Consider the following 12,481-nt stretch of genomic DNA (forward strand, 5'->3'; position numbering starts at 1 on the left):
CTATTTTTACAACTCTTATGATGCACAGTCACATTTCGCTCCCCCAAAATTCCATAAGTTTGTACTTTTACTAGTAGTGAATGGATACCTGTTCACAGTTTAGTCAACACTGGATTTTGTGTCTACATTTTCTGATAATTTCATGGGTATGAGATTGTTTTTAAAAGTTGCTTTAATTTGTTCCTTTGTCAATAAGGTAGAATATTTTTTGAGTTATTGAAAATATGTATTTCCTTTTAAAATTTGTTCATCTCGATTATTATCTTTATAATAGATTTTTATCAATCAATCAATAGAATTTTATCACTCAATCTTTTATCAATATCCTCTCTAATACCAAATTTTAAAAAGAAGAACGGATGGTCAATCAATCATTAAACAAACATTTATTAAGCACTTAGTATGCACCAGCCATTGTGTTAAGTATTGGGGATACAAAGACAAGAGTGAAGCAGTCCTTGCCCTCAAGAAGCTTATATTTTAAGAATTCTCAGGAACTATTTTTGGTAGTGTTAATAGTGGTGAAAAACTCCCTTCTTCAAGCTACTTCCCATTGGCTTCTTCTGAGATATGAAATTCCCATCAGTATACCTAATTGGTTAAAACATTGGATGTACTCTATATCAAAAAGAAAATAATTTGACAAAATCTTTGCTTCTGGGCCTCAGTTTCTACATCAGTAAAAATGAAACATTTAGATGTTATATTATTTCTGAGGTTATTTTTAGCTGTTTTTTGTTTTGAAATATTTTTATTCCCCTTTTACTAACTTGATATGACATTTGCTTCACTAACATAAAAACCAATTAATTTCTTATTTCACTAAAACATAAGGGCTGGGCAAATCAGGGCAGGCTCAAACCCTATGTGGCATTGGGATCTATATAATTCTGCCTACAATTCTATGAAATTCACCTTCTCTTCACCATCCTCCCCTCCCTCACAGCTACAAAATGGTAACCTTTGGTATTTCAGAAATCATGGTGACAATGTGCTTCAGTTATCCTCAGAGAAGATAACACTAACCCATATTTCTATAGCATTTTAAGGTTTACAAATCACTTTGCTAAAAAGAACTCAGCCATAGAGAGGGAGATTATTTTACTGCCTATTTTATAGTTGTAGAAATTGAAGTTCAGAAAGCTTGAGTGGTCAGTCACAGAGCCAGTATTCACTAGAGCTGACAGATGAATTCAGGTATCCTTAATTCTGAATCCTGCCATGCCAGAAGCTATTAGAATTTGGTTTGGACTTTGTTGGGATCAGTAATGATTTTTATTTTATGGTTCTTAAGATATGAAGTATTGCTACTCTTTCTCTGTCTCTGTCTCTGTCTCTGTCTCTCTTTCTCTGTCTCTCTGTCTCTTTGTCTCTCTGTTTCTCTGTCTCTCTCTCTGTCTCTCTGAATCTCTTTGTCTTCCTCTGTCTCTCTGCCTCTCTTTCTGTTTAGGGAGGTGGTGGATTATGAACCAGTCAACTATTCTCAAAATTAGAATGGGATAGTGAGGAAAAAATCTAGAAGCCAAAAGCATTGGTCTCATTGACCCTGCCTTATGTCCCTTAACAGCTTTGAATAATCAATTGGTTTTTGCTGAATACCTGTGTATTGAGCAGAACTATACAGAGGAAGACAAAACTTAGCATTCTTCTTTCCTATAAAAAAAGCTCAAACTGGGTACACAGAGGGAAGGTTCATGCATATGAATTTAAAGAGGGTTGTCTTACTCAGCAGGGAAAAGAAAGCATATTCATTTCATGTCTGCCGCTTGGCTTGTCTCTTGTGATGGGGCCTCCTCCTGGACTCTTTAATCTCATCTTTTGTCAGATGTGAGAATGGAATTTTTTTTTTCTTTTAAAAAAATACAGGAGGACTCTTTTGTTAAGGAAGGTCAGGTCAAGTAGAAAGAGGTGACCCTCCATGACTAGGGATGTTGATGTCTGAGCACAAAGAAATGCCCCTGGAAGGGGGAGTGGCTTCAGGCTTTGGGTCCCCAGAACGCAAAGGCTTAATCCTCTGTAATGACCTGTGTTTGGCAGTGTCTTTGTGCACAGGATGAAAGGAAGCTGTCCTATGTAGAGGCCATTTCTACTCTTCAAACTTTTTTTTTGCCATCAGTTCCCAGAGTGTCTTGGGTTTCTTCTAATGACTAGGTAAGTTATAAATGAATCTATATGGGGAATTACCATCTATCACAAATATGGGGAGAATAACCCTGGCATTGGGCCATTGGGTCCCACCAGCAGGCACTTGGCACCATTCAGGGAAAGAACTTGAAATCACCCTAGGAAGCCCCTCTGAAGCATCGGAAATAGTGCTGCCAATAACTACTCACATTTAATTACACTCTCAGTTTTACAAAGTGCTTGCCTCACAATGACTCCAGGGAGCTGTGTATTATATCATTATCTTCTTTTTAAAATGAGGAAGTTGAGTTTCAGAGATGTTGGCAGTTTTGCCTATAGTCACACAGCTGAAGGATTAGGCTGAGCCACTATTTAAACCCAGAATTTCTGGTACCAAGTCCAGTCCTCTTTCTCCAACACTATTTTATTCACATTGAATTAGAAGTAGGGGAGTCATATTTAATTGTCTCTAAGGTGTTTTCTCCACTGCCTAAAACAAATTTTCTTTGTATTTGTATTGTCTATTTATTGCATTAATATTGGTATAAACATTGCTTTCCGTAGGAAAATACAAACTTCTTGAAGGTAAGAATTATGTCATCTCTTTCTTCTTTTCTTCAGTGTCTAACACAGGTATGCTTTTGTTGAATTTAATTCCAACTCTAATGTTCTAACATAGTTCCTTTTTAGGGATGGTTTTGAAGTTTAGAAAGTACTTTTCTACCGAGTTCTATGGGCTAGGCAGTATAAGTATTATATTAGTAGTTGATAATAATTGCTATATAATACTATGTGCAAGACACTATGTTAAATGCTTTACAACTATTATCTCATTTGATCTTCACAAAAACCCTGTAAGGTGATAATAATAATAATAATAATAATAATAATAATAACAATAATAATATTCACATAGTACTGATTGTATGCCAGATGCTTCACCATAATCCTCATAATAATCCTGCAAGAAAGATTTATTATCTCCCTTTTATTGATGAGATAACTTGGGCAAATGGAAGTAAATGACTTGCCCGGTTACATAACTAGGAAGTATCTGAGATTTGAATTCAGATTTTTTTTTTTTTTAACTTCAGGCCCTCAGATCTATATACTGTACCACCTACCTTTATTATTAACTTCTTTTTAACTCATTTTATCTAAAGCATTGTAGAAGGAAATGGCAAACCACTCTTGTATCTTTTCCAAGAAAACTCCAGAGGGGAATCATGAAGAGTTACACATAACTGAGATGACTAAACAACAACAATCTAAAGCATAAAAAGATGGAGAAATTTTCCCACAATAGTTTGTAGTGATTTTAAACCTGAATCTTCTGACAAGATGTAAACCCTTTGAATCAGACAACATTGACTCTCAAAGTGCCAACCAACTCAGACCTACTCAGAGATGTAATCAAGTTTGTGACCAATTCCCTTGAAATCCTGATCCTCTTTTCTTACATGGTATTTGCTTTTAAACAGAGGAAAATATCTGTGTCTCCTACCTGAATGCAGACATTCTAAGGAGTTGCTGCTAAGAATTTTACTTTGGTATGGAGCAATACAGGGAGAGAGGAGAAACCCAGGGGTGAAGTGATGTTTCTGGGAAAATATTCTAAATGGAAATCTTGAGAAAGTTGGAAAAGCAGCTACAAGTTGGCTTCCAAGTTGAGGTTAGCAGAGAAGAGAAAATGAGCTTGATCTGAATTAAATATATATTTAGCTGAATTCCTGGCTAACTTGAGAGGCTCCACACCTTTCTTGTTAGTGCCACTCCTAGGGGATGTGAAGTCATGGTACATAGAGAGCCTAGAGAATTATGTTCTAGTTCAGGCTTTGTCATTAAATTTCTGGGTGGCCCTGAGCAAATCATAGTTGTTCTCTGAAAATTTGTTTCCTCCTCCATAATATGAAATGGTAAGATTAGAATGCAGGACCATGGCAGGGACCGTTTAATTCCCTTTTTTTTTTCTTCTCAGAGGAATATCTAAGTTTTAGAGAGACCAAATGATTTGTCTAAAGTCATACAATTATTAGGAGAGGTAATTGGGATCTAGAGTCTCTTAATAAAAATCTAGCATTCTATCTCCTCTATCAGGATGCTTACTCAAAATGATCTCAGCTTTGACATAGCAGAAGGGATAGTGACACTGGCTTCTTAGGAATTAGACTTACAAGGGAATCTTACAGATCTCTGGATAGGAGAATTCTCACTGGCTGCTGGACATGTCACACTAGCCCTGAAAGATTCAGATGTACTTGGACTCAGAATCTGGAAGACCTGACTTTCAATTCTATCTACCTCGGACACTTTATGGCAGTGTGACTCTAGGCAAATCATTTAATCTTTGTGCAAAATGAGGGTAAACCCATCTCTGTAGAAATAAAAGACCTTTGATTCCAGGCCTCTTTTGACCTCCATTTTGGTTTTAATCCAAATCAGATTCAAAGCACTGGGGAGAATGCTTTGGGGTGTGTGTGTGTGTGTGTGTGTGTGTGTGTGTGTGTGTGTGTGTGCCTTTACTTTGTGGAAAGAGAAATTTAAAACCCACTACAGCCCAGCTGGAGACAAAATATGATAGAGGACCATGGAGGGCCTTACCAGAGCCAAAGCAAACACAGGCCTGGGAGTCACAAATGACTGAGCCATTGAATATTCCAGACTCATAAAGGATTCCAATTTAATTGATTAAAAAAATAGGCTTCTTTTAAAATCCCCTAATTGACAAACTAACTAGAACCTATTTCCTGTTGTCTTAAAAAACTCTACACTGGGGCCATCTCCAGTCATCCTGATCCATATCTTGCCACTGGACTCAGATGGGTTCAGAGGACAAAGTGAAGCTGGTGACTTTATCCAGCTCTCCCTTGGTCAAGTCCAATTCACTTGCATGTCATGCCATTACCTCCCTGATGTCATGATCTTCAAGAACAAAGGTCAAACAACAACAACAACAACAAAACTATCTTTATTTCTTTATGGACTTTTGAGATTGGCATTTTTCTAAATATTTTCTCCTGAAGTTTGAAGGCCTCAAGATCTTTTAGGAAAGCAGGCTAGCATAGTGGAAAGAACAACAGACTGTGAATTGAGAAGTCTTGGGTTAAGTTCTGGTTTGCTATTAACCTCTTATAGAATTTTGGAAAAATTAATTTCTCCTTATTTGAAAAATAGGGGGTTGAAACTAGATGATGCTTAAGGTATTTTTTAGATTCATAATAATAATAATAAATAATCATTTACTAAACATCTACTATGTTCCAAATACTGTGAAGTATTTTACAAATATCTCTTTTGATTCGCACAAGAGCTCTGAGAGATACATATTATTAAAGTAAGTATACTTTACACATGAAGAAATTGAGGCAGACAGAGGTTAAGTGGGTTGCCCAAATTCCTAAGAAAATTAAGAAAATATGTAAGGCTGTATTTTGACTCAGCTCTTCTTGATTTCAGGCCTAGCCCTTTATACATTCTGCAACCTCACTTACTCTTAACACTTAATTAATTTGCTAAGATCTCATCCATCAGGTTTTATAATTTTAATTTCTGGCATGCATATTCTAACATTTATATCCTGATTTCCTTCCAACCAGAATATTTTGTGTTCTAAAGTTTCTTCCAACTTAAGAAATCTGTATAATATTTTTTGTTTTAAAATTCTATATTCTAAGGTCCATTTAAGGGCTTATATTTTATGTCGTAGGGTCTTTCCCAACTCTGAAATTCTACGTTTCAAAAGTACTTTCAACTCTAACATTTTATTCTATGTTACCTTCTAGCTCCAGCATGGTTCTAAAGTCTCACATCCTACGGCCACTTCCAGTTCTGCTTTATATTAATACTAAGCCAGCTCTGTGTTCTAAGATTACTCCTAAGTATGATCCCATGTTTCTTAAGATTTTCTAACAGCACAGCCGATGCTATCTTTGTTCCTGTTCCTCTGTTTCTTTTCCCTTGGTACTGAACTTGATTCAAACCATATACGGCCTTGGGTTTGTTGCTGAGTATTCCGGGTGCTCACCATTAGCACGCTTGTTAACTTCTTCATTCACAGGACTGGCCCTGAATTTTAATTATATGTCACATGTAGCACTTATTGATTTGCAGGCTATTTTCCTTACAAGAGCTCTTGGGTGGTAAATAGGTGGTACAAGTAGTCTTAGATTACCATTTATAGAAAAATCAGTTCAATTTAACAGGTCAAGACAGGGGTGGGAGGAAAGACAGTTTAGGTTCAGGCAACAGTTTCCTAAATAGAGAAAAGTACATGGCATGCTTGGGAAAGACTAAAAAGTTTTATTTCACTGAATGATGGAGTATGTGAAAAGGAAAGTGTGATGAGTAGTGGTGGGAGTGAAGTGTTTTCAAGACCTAGAGTGCCAGACTTAGGAGTCTGGATTTGTAGACAATTGTTGCTGAAAATTTCTGAACAAATAATGACACGTAGTGGATTCTCATATTGATTACAATTACATATTGCACCATATTAAACATTGATTCTAAATGTTCCACTGTTAGCATTTTAAGAATGATCCATCAGATTTTTCAAAAACAAGAAAATGTAAATGTAAAAACATTGTTTTTCTGTTCTTGAAGAGGACCATGACATTAGGGAGATGATGCCATGACATGTAATTGAATTGGACTTAAGTGAGGGAGGGCTGTGCAAGGTCACCTGCCTCACTTTCCCCTCCAGACTATCTGGATCTAGTGGCAAGGTATAGGCCAGTATGACTGGAAATGCCTCGGATGCAATGGGAGATTGAGGTCATATCCATTCAGTGATTAAGGCTAGGGAAAATAAAATCAGGAAACATATGAGTTTGAGATGTGAGAAATTAACTAACTTTAGGCTTAAGCCATTTTTGTACACATTATTATTGACTTTTTATTAGTATAATATACTATCACTTCTTCGGTCATTGTTTGTGTCCTGATTGACTCAGAGTGAATGTGAATAGCAATCATTTTTGGTTTGGCCAGAAGAGTTTTTTCCCTCCCAGATCTATCTATCTATCTATCTATCTATCTATCTATCTATCTATCTATCTATCTATCTATCTATCCATCTATCCATCTATCTATTAAGGTTTTTTGGCTAGGTGAGAGAGGAAATTTAAAAGCAAAGAATGTTAGCCAACTAGCATTTATTAAGTTTCTACTATGAGACAGACACCAAAGCAAGTGCTAGGAATACAAAGAATAGTAGGAAAAACAAAACAAAACAAAACTCCCCAGCACAATGAGTTGGTTCTCAAGGATGTTATAGACTAATGAGGACACCACATGCAATCAACTATGTACAAGCAAGATATTTACAGGATTAAAGAAGAATAATCTCAGAGAGACAATATTGGGATTCAGGATGACTAAGAAAAGCTTTTTGTGGAGGGTGGGGCTGGAGGAAAGTTGAGGATGATGAGAAGGGTGAGAGTGCTAGACATGGGGTCCATCTATTGAAAATATGGAATCAAGAGATGAAAATTATCTTAAAATAAAGAATCACCTAGATTCAAACCAGATATATTTACATAAGACTCTTCTTTGATGGAGAGAATGATTATTTCACAATATGTGCCTGAGTGAGGGGGAGTTGGTATGACGATTTGAGAGAAGGAAACACTTTTTAAGGAGAAACCCTCTGCATCCCAGAGTCTTTTTCATTTATCTCCACCTTTCGTCTCACTTCACAAAGACTTTTCTTTCTCTTTGATTTCACATTTTCAACTGTTTGGAATCAACCTTATCCTCTCTTGGAGCAAAAAGGAAGCAATCTCTCTTCTTTCAAGTTCTTATTCCAACTCCACTCAGCATAGACACATAGCATAGTGTAATGATTTCTACCAATTTGAAGCTCATACTAATGCAACAATAAATTTGAGCTCTAGGTCACATTCAAATGTTAGAACATAGATTATTAAGAACTGGAAGATAACTTTTATATCACCGAATTCCATACTCTCATTTTAAAGAAGACAATGGACCTCAGAGAAACTGAATTATTAACTTAACGTCATTTGGCTGGTTAATTTCAGAACTAAGATGAAAACTGTGATCCACTTCCAGCCCAACTCATTTCAATTGGAGAACACTGCCCTCAGCCTCCATTTAACTATCGGTATTCTCCTTAGTGAAAAATGACCAAATTAGCAAAGTGTATCTTTAATGATATTCATGCTTACAATTACTATGTCTTCTTAGATTCCTCCTTTCTTCTTTTAGTGTCTTTTAGTCTCTGGGGTTCCCTATTTTCAAACAGTACATCACCTAGACATGTTGCACTGAGTAACATCCTATACTCAAGATATTTCCTTTCCCTTATTCCCTTCCTCCTTCCCACCCAGATTGCTAGTTTTTGTCCTATAATTTATCTCTACCAATGTGCAGATAGCGGTAAATGGGTATTAACGGGTTAATGTCACAATCTCCTCTTCCCCTCATAAGATGCTTACATTTTAACAGGAACTCTCCGATGAACAGGTTTGACCCAAAGAAGTAAATTTTATAGTGGCCATTTTAGGAACAATAGTAGGCCCATTGAATAGATGTTTGGAAGACTATGAAAGTTTTATCATTTCTGTGATGCATTCAGGACTATGTCAGATAGTTTGTCACTTAGTGGTTGCTAGTGGAAAAAGCTATAACTAGCAATTTTTGTATGAGGGACAAACATCACAAAATATTCTCTGAGACAAGCAGTAGGTAAAATGTTCTTGAATTCATTTTTTTTTCGATGAGGCAATTGGGATTAAGTGACTTGCCCAGGGCACACAGCTAGGAAGTGTTAAGGGTATGAGGTCAAATTTGAACTCAGATACTCCTGACTTCAGGGCTGGTGCTCTAATCACTGCACCAACTAGCTGCCCCTGAATTCACTTTTATAGACAATTTACATGGAGACCTAGAATAGATTTCAGATTCTGAGATACAGATCCTAATGGTAGGAGGGAAGATACTAGGAAAAATTTGAGGAGGGTGTCAGGGAGCCTGACAACAGGTGGAGGAGATCATCTGAAGGGCAGAATCTGGGAAGGAGGCTATATGCCATCTGCTAGGTTTTGATTTTAACTCATTCATAGTAACTAGAAGTATAGATAATTTTTGTTTAGTCATTTTCAACTGTGTCCAACTCTTCATGATGTCATTCTTGCTAAAGATACTGGAGTAGTTTGCCATTTACTTCTCCATCTCATTTTTACCCGTGAGAAAACTAGAGTAAACAGGGTTAAGATATTCACTCAGGATCACAAAGCTAATAATTGAGACTGGATTTGAACTCAGATCTTTTTTGATTTTAGGCCTGGATTCACTATCCATTGTGCCATCTAATTGCCTGTATGGATCATAGGAACATAAATGTAGAGCTAGAAAGGTCATCTAGTCTGACCCTTCAATTTACAGATGGTAAAACTGATGCTCTTAGATATTGTGACTTTCCCATATTCACTTATAGTGAGGAACAGTTAGAGTTTGAACTTGGGTAAGGTATTTTTCCCCCACTATTCTGCTTGCCAGATACTATACTTAGTATTTTTATCTGGTAGAGGAGAACAAGTGTAATCAGTGTCCTTTCAATTTTGATTAACCAGGACAAACACTCTGATCACCCCATCTGTTTATACCTCTCCTAGTGTTTGTGATATTCTGGATTAACAAATACCACTCTAAGAAAGTAATTTTGAGAAAGAAGGGGAATGCCTATGAATATTATTCATTTAAATGATTCAAAAGACAATAATTTTTTTCAGTTTGAATAAACCCTCAATAAAATGCAAATCATGAAATCTCTATATGTTGATATATGGCCTTCATGGGTTGTGTGGATAAATACAAAACCAAAATCAAAACAAAATATTTCTCACCTGCCAATGAGCCTTTTCTCTATGTGCCTGGCTAACCTTTAGGCAAGTTATGTAGTCAGTTTCTTGAAGTCCCCTTAGTTATATAATATCTGCAATTCTTGAGAATGAACTTCAGTAACTTAGGATCCATTCCACGCATCACAGCTAGATGTTGCTGGATTCACTTGCACACATATATTTTAAAATATGCATATATTATTGTATATGTAATATGAATACAAATATGTATGAATATATGCAAACCTCAAAACTTTAAATCATATTTTCACTGTCATAGTTGTTTTTTCTGGGATCCTCTCAACCTCCTTTCCTTTGGAATCTATAGTTTTGGGTCATGTCTTTCACTTAGATTCATTTATCCCTAGTCAGCCCCACTGTCTTAAAATTACCCCCCTTCTTTTTGTCTGCATATTATTCCCACTCTAAACCCTTCAGCTGCCATACTCTTTCGAGACAAAAAGTTTCTACATGGAGCTCACATATGTATTTTTCTCTTTTCAAAAGGGATCTCATTTTTTTCCCCCCTGATCTTATTGGAATTCATTGGATCCTGTCAGTGGCTTATTTACTCCAATTACATGGGGCTGATTCACAGAGTGCTGAGCCTCTACAGTGGAAGACATGATTGGCTCTGCTCCTCCATAAGCACTCACTGAAGGATGGAGTTCATGCTTGAATGAAATGATTGTGGCTACACTCTTCCTTTTCCTCTATTCCCATGTCCACTAGAGGCCTGCATATTTTTTCTGACCTTGATTTGCTCAGTGTCTACAAGCTCTGCCCACTAACTAATTGGGGTTCCTAATCCAAGTCAGCTGCAATCTTGCCATATCAAATTTAGATTGTACAACTGTGAAATTATCTCCAAATTCCTCTTCTACCTTGCAACCTCCTTACTCTCAGTTCCCCTCTACTCTTGCTCATGGCTTTTTGTAATGAGTAGCATTTTGTTCTCTCTTTCTTGTCCTTTGTTTTATACTAATAATGACATATCTCCAAGGGTGAGGAAGAAGAAATCCATTCCACGTGACCTCTTCACAAATATGGTAGCTGTGATAGAGAATGTACATGAGGTTCATTAAGTCAGGGGATTAAGTATGATCTACACCATCATGATTAGTGTGTGTATTATAAATGTATAGGTGTATATATATATATACATATATATGTATGTATATATAGTATGTATATATACATGCATACATGTGTGTCTATATTGACTCTCTCTATCACACACACACACATATATATATACAATCATACATACATACATCTATTGATTTATATATCTCAGGGATAGCTATTCCTCTACTAATATGTTTCTCTAATTTTTTTCATTATAGCATGAACATTATCTTGGCTTTTCAAAGATTACACCAGTAGAACTCAAACCCTGGAAGTGAAGACTCATTTTCCTGGTTCAAATCTGGCTTCAGACACTTCCTATATGTGTGATCTTAGGCACTTAATCCTCTTTACCTCAGTTTCCTCATCTATAAAATGAGCTGGAGAAGAAAATGGAAAACCACTTCAGTATTTTTGCCAAGAAAACCCCCAAATGGGGTCATGAAGTATCAGAAAAAACTGAACAACAAGCAATAACCAAATGATGAATTACATGGCTATCATTTGAAGACCAAATTGACTAGGTCTTGGAGAAGCTCATCTGATGGAAGAAGAAATATTTTTTTCAGCCTTAATTGTAGGCATCCAAGTGGTGCAGTGGACAAAACACTGGATCTGGAGTCAGGAACTCAACTAGAATTTAAATCTTGTCCCATAGCAGATAACTTTTGGCAAGTCACTTTAATCTTTGTCTGCCTCAGTTTCCTCATCTATAAAATAGTAATGATAATGCCTACTTCCCAAAGTTGTTGTATGGATTAAATGAAAGAATATTTATAAAGCTTTTTCCAAATCTTAAAGAGCCATGCGAAGGATGATAACAATGATGAGAATGATGATTATAATGTTGGTTCTCAGGTTGTGGAGAGATTGGAGCCCTATGTTTGTGGAAAAAGTGCTCACACTGGCCCAATAGTGAAATTTTGAAGTATTGAGTTGCAAAAGATATTTTATTACAAAATTCGAAATATTTTGCAAGCCAATTTGTAACATAGGGCTCAATCCACTGAATGACTATATCGTCTGCATGTTTTTCACATTTGCAAAAATACAATCAATCCATCCCCAAGGTATTTTTACCATTGAGTATTTGTGAATCGGCTTTAAACAAATAGTTTTTCACGAGTAGTAGAGATCACTGATCTCTACTAAGTAAACTAAGTCACTTAGTAGAACTATCAAAAAATTTTTTGAGTAAGATGAATTGGGAATATGGGATAATTCCCAGCTATCTCTACATGATGCTTACTGAACTCTGGCCATCATTCTCTTCTTTCTCTTGGAACCTTCCACCTCCTGGTACATCATACATTGCCAGATAAGTTTTTCCCTTACTTGTCTTAAACGAGGCCTCTGTGACTTTTCTC

The 12,481-nt window shown here is 36.3% G+C and overlaps 1 long non-coding RNA gene across 1 annotated transcript; it reads left to right on the forward strand.

The window, feature by feature from the left end:
* The first annotated feature begins 2,053 nt into the window (after positions 1–2,053).
* On the forward strand, positions 2,054–12,183 carry LOC141552725 (uncharacterized). Its single transcript, XR_012485240.1, has 2 exons — positions 2,054–2,151; positions 11,333–12,183. It is a non-coding gene; the product is annotated as an uncharacterized LOC141552725 (long non-coding RNA).
* Positions 12,184–12,481: the final 298 nt, after the last annotated feature.

Source organism: Sminthopsis crassicaudata, chromosome 1, assembly GCF_048593235.1.
Source record: "Sminthopsis crassicaudata isolate SCR6 chromosome 1, ASM4859323v1, whole genome shotgun sequence".
Lineage (NCBI taxonomy): Eukaryota > Metazoa > Chordata > Mammalia > Dasyuromorphia > Dasyuridae > Sminthopsis > Sminthopsis crassicaudata.